This window comes from Lactuca saligna, chromosome 4 (assembly GCF_052625555.1).
Source record: "Lactuca saligna cultivar CGN05327 chromosome 4, ASM5262555v1, whole genome shotgun sequence".
In the NCBI taxonomy this organism is placed as follows: Eukaryota; Viridiplantae; Streptophyta; class Magnoliopsida; order Asterales; family Asteraceae; genus Lactuca; species Lactuca saligna.
In genome coordinates, this window is record NC_136420.1 from 311,089,246 (window position 1) to 311,094,854 (window position 5,609).

Consider the following 5,609-nt stretch of genomic DNA (forward strand, 5'->3'; position numbering starts at 1 on the left):
CAAAACCGAATCTCCAACTTCAACAGTCATCGGTCTTTGCTTTTTGTCAGCATAGCTCTTTTGACGATCTTGAGCGGCTAACATTCTTTCCCTAATTATTTTCAACTTTTCATCGGTTTGATGAACCATCTCGGGCCCCATAAACTGCTTTTCCCCAACCTCAAGCCAACAAGACGGCGTACGGCACTTCTTTCAATATAAAGCTTGATAAGGTGCCATCTTAATGCTCGAGTGAAAACTATTATTGTAGGAAAATTCTACCAAAGGTAAATGTTCACCCCCAATTACCTAGGAATTCCAGGCTACATGCTCTCATCATATCTTCAAGTGTTTGTATCGTTCTTTCGCTCTGACCATCAGTCTGTGGATGGTAAGTTGTACTTAAACACAACTTGGTACCCATTTCCTCTTGTAGACTTTTCCAAAACCTCGAGGTGAAACGGATATCACGATCCGATACAATCGTTAACGGAACACCGTGAAGCCTCACAATTTCCTTCACGTAAGAATTCGCAAGCTTCTCCATAGACCATTTCTCATTGGCTGCTATGAAATGCGCACTCTTAGTGAATCGATCAACGACCACCCAAATCATGTCGTGACTGTCACACCCCCGAACCAGACGGCGGAAACGTCCGGGGGCTGTCGTGACTCAATTGAATACCATCACAATGAATATACATGAAACATAACATTATACATCACCAACATTTGGAATGACACAACTGGTAGCGTTTACATCCATTACATTGTTCCAAAACATTACATTCTCAAAAATAACTGTTTGATACTAAATTAAACCACAGCAAAACGTCATAGAGTACTATTCATCCTTCACTTTATCTGTTACCTGAGAATACAAGTATTTTGAAAAACGTCAACATATGAAATGTTGGTGAGTTCATAAGTAATGTTTGAAATCCAATGTTTGTAATGTGTTGAAAAACCACCAGAAAATCCGATATTTTCTGAAAATAGTATAGTCAAAAAGGTGTGAAGATCCATAGGTATGCTTGTTTGTTTCTATACTTGTAAAAATTGTTCATTTAAAATTGTGTGCATTCCGAATCCGTATGTCTTGAAATACCCTAGGAAAACCCGATGTTTTCCTAATTCTTTGAATTACATGAAGGTACATTGAAACAATTGCAACGCGTGAAATTATCAGTACCAGGCGACGTTGGATAATTTTTGAGCATGATTATTTACTACAAACCCACGTTACACAAACGACTAGTCTATAGCAATACTAACGATCCCGTAGGCGTCGTCCGTACCAATCACGTTATCCAACCGCCCTAACTACGTGTAGTCCCACACCCGAAGAGAACGAGGACACGAAGGCCTCGATGACTCCATTAGCCGGTTGGGGATAAAAAGGTACGAGGGGTCCCAGACCCGCCTTGCATGAAAATGTAGACTCTACTAGCAATACCAAAGGACCCTTGGGGACCAGTAGTATACAAGCCATTGAAAGTCCTTTTACGTTATGTCGGATCGGTAAAACCCAACACTTCGTAAGATAGAGGTCTTCGGGCCTTAAGATCAGGTCATTGGGCTAGCTAGTCTCAACAAACAAGATTTTACACTTTTGGGGCCCAAAGATGGTGCGTAGACGTCTGTGCACACTCGCATGTATATTGAATTCCCAAACGTTATTAGTTATGAATCGTAATGTCGTAGTGTCATAGTGTCGTCGTGTTAGTAGTTTCGGATTTTTATTGGTTCGAGACCGAACCAATTCGTTTAACAACGACTTTTGGTGTTGTAATGTATTGTATTTCGTCGATAGTCGTGGTACCATCATTTGGTCAAATTGCATGTATTGAATTAGCCTTGAAAATTTTCTGTTTTTAGCCCCTCCTTGTTTGTAAAAATTTACTTTTTCAACCCTTTATTTAAATACTTTCCGGTTTGGTCCTTAAATCAATTTTCTTGACATTTTAATACCAAAAATCATTGAAATAAATATTTTCCAGCATATTTTTCCTAGAAAACAGCTTAAGTCCCTGAAATTTTAGTTTTCTCGGTTATAACCCTTCTTTTTCGCAAGTTTGACAATTTTGGCCCAAATTGAAATTTTTTTGCAACTTTAGTCCCTTTTAATTTAAAAAGCATTTTAAACCTTTGAAAAGGACTTGGATCACTTATAGTCCACTGTTTTACAGAAAAACACAGTTTTGGCCCTCCAAAACAGAAAATTTCGCATAATGGGCCTCATTGGGCCAAAAATGTCATTTTTAGCCCATTAAGCTTGAAATTTATGTTTTTAATCCTCTAAATGAGTATATTTCCAGAAATTGTTTTATTGAAACTGTTTTGACACAGTTCATCCATCAGAATTTGTGATTTGTCAATTTAGGCCCTCAAATTTTGTATTTTTCACATTTTAAGTCCAAAAATTGTGTTTTTAGTCCAAAGAAATTATTACTAAACCACTTAGCTATTTTTCTAGAGACACTTAGTATGTAGAAATATAGTAGAGGCTAAAATCATTTAACATAAGGTAAATCTCGGTTTTGAGGAGTTTTATGGCTAAATCCAACATTATAACTCACAAAAGCACACATATAAGCATGGAAATCATACAAAGCATACAAAACACATATAGATCTACACTTTCACTTGTATCCCTCCCCAAAAAACTCATAAAAACAGAAAATAGGGGGTATGAAGCTCACCTTAAGTTGTAGTTTCGGTTTTGAAGAGAGAAAAGAAGAAAATTTCGATCCTAGCAAGTCTCCTTGGTAGATCTCGAGTTTAGTGACTTCTAAGGTGCATGATCACAAGTTGGAATAGATTTAGAAGATATTTTTGATGAAATGAAGTAGCTAGATCATGGATTAGTCATCAACTTACCTTAGATGATGTGTTTGTGGGAAAAACCTCCTTGAAAAGCTCTTGATTCTCGAAACTTTTGAAGAAGGAGGAAGGAGATGTCCTTCAAGACTTAGAGAGAATGAAATGGATTTTTGTGAGTGTGTGTGTGTTGTGTTCGACCGAGAGCAAGAAGAGAGAGGAGAGGAGGTGACCTTTGAAGTGCTATGCATGGAGATATAGGATGAGTTGCATGGATATCCAAAAGGCAATAATGAAGTGGCAAGACAAAGTCAACTCTCATCTTATCCTTGGGTTTGGGCCTTGGGACGAGATTTTTGGAAGGAAAAAAGGGAAAATTTGGGTTTTAATGCTCACAAGCCCATGTGTATATTAAGTTGGGTGAGTTTTAACCTAAAAAAATTATAATATGATTCTTACACTTTGTTGGGCTAGTTTAGGTTAATCATGGTTCAAAATTTTGAATTTATTTCATTCTAGGCCCAATATAGCCCAAAATATTGAAACAAATAGATGTGGGTCCAATTAGAGCCCATTTAAGAGTTCTAAACCCAAGATAGTCAAATTAGAAGTTTATTGGTCCATTAGGCCCAATAAGGAAGTTCTAGTCCAAAATGGACCTAAATAAGAACTTCTAGGGTTTCCAATTGCTTGTTGACTATTTGTAATGCTTATATGGTGTATTTGATTGAAATTTTGTTGTCGCAATCATAGGTGTTACACATGTTCTTAAGCTTTTGATTCACTTTAGCTTGAGTGTATAGTTTACAAGACACAAAATTTCCAGTTGTGACAGTGACCACTTTTCGTTCTAGGTAGTTTAGTGACAAAATCCATAGCAATGTCTTCCCACTTACCCATAGGCATAGGAAAAGGTTCTAAACTCCCATACGGTTTTTGATGTTGTCTCTTGACTCTAGCACAAGTCACACACTCGGCTACATACTTTGCAACATCAAGCTTCATCATCGGCCACCAATAATAGGGTTGTAGGTCCCTATACATTTTAGTGCTACCGGGATGAATCAAGTACATGATCTTGTGAGATTCTTCCATCAGAAGATCTCTGAGTCTTCCTGTCTTAGGTATCCAAATCCGATCTTAGAACACCTTCAGTCCATGAATGTTTACACCGAACACCAACATTTTGCCCAAACGTTCTTCCTTTCGGTCATTCTTCTCAAAAGATTCCTCTTGAGCTTTCTTTATACTCTCCACAATTTTCGAGACAACTTCTATTCTCAATGCTGTTGGCCTTTTTCTCTCAAGATTGACTTTCCAACTGAGAGCATCAGCAACAACATTTGCTTTACTGGGGTGGTAAAGTATCTCGCAGTCATAGTCCTTAAGTAACTCTAGCCAGCATCGTTGCCTGATATTCAATTCTTTCTGACCAAAGAGATATTGGAAACTCTTATGATCAGTGGAAAGTTTGCACTTCGTGCCATAGATGTAATGCCTCCGTTTCTTCAGAGCAAAAACTACCGCTGCCAACTCCAAATCATGAGTCGGGTAGTTCTTTTCATGCTCTTTCAATTGTCGAGATGCATACACGATCAACTTATATCTTTGGGTCAAAACACAACCCAATCCAACCCCAGACACATCGCTATAAACAGCGAAGTCTTCAACTCCATCGGGTAGAGAAAGTATCGGTGTCTCGCATAGCTTTTTCTTTAGCTTCTCGAATGCTTCTTTATGCTTATCACTCCAAGCATAAGTAGCTCCTTTGTGGGTCAAAGCTGTTAATGGAATAGCGATCGAATAAAAGCCTTCGATAAACCTTCAGTAATATTCGGCTAATCCCAAAAAGCTTCGGATCTTCGTGGGACTTTTCGGTTATTCCCACTTGATCACAGCTTCGATCTTCGCTCGATCAACCATTATCCCTTCTTGGTTGACCACGTGACCCAAGAATTGGACTTCTCGAATCCAAAAATCACATTTGGAGAACTTTGCATACAACTTCTCCTTATTTAACACTTCCAACACTTCTCGTAAGTGTCTGCCATGCTCCTCTTGGCTTTTTGAGTAAATTAGAATGTCATCTATGAACACTATTATAGATTTATCTAGGAACGGATTACAAACCTTGTTCATTAAATCCATGAATGTTGCTGGAGCATTGGTTAGTCCAAATGACATAACCAAAAACTCGTAGTGTCCATATCGTGTTCTGAATGCAGTCTTCTCTATATCCTGCTCTCTTAATTTCAGCTGATGATATCCTGACCTAAGATCGATCTTCGAGAAATAGCTCGAACCTTGAAGTTGATCGAACAAGTCATCAATCCTGGGCAACAGATATATATTCTTTATTAGTGCTTTATTCAGCTCTCTGTAATCAATACACATTCTCATACTTCCGTCCTTCTTCTTTACAAATAGCACCGGAGCTCCCTAGGGTGATCAACTAGGTCCAACGAAACCTTTGTCCAGTAACTCCTGAAGTTGCATCATCCGCTCCTTCATATCCGTCGGTGCTAATCGGTAAAGTGCTTTTGCTATTGGTGTCGTCCATGGTAACAAGTCTATTCTAAACTCCACTTGTCTATCAGGCGGTAATCCGGGAAGATCTTCGGGAAATACTTCCGGATAATCACATACGACAGGAATGCTCTGCATCACCTTTTTCTCCTTCTTAGCATCTATCACAAATGCCAAATATGATGTACATCCTTTGGCCAAACACTTTCTGGCTTTCATTAGAGAAATGATTCCAGAGTTCACTCTACATTTGTCGCCATACACCATAAATGAGTCTTTCCCTG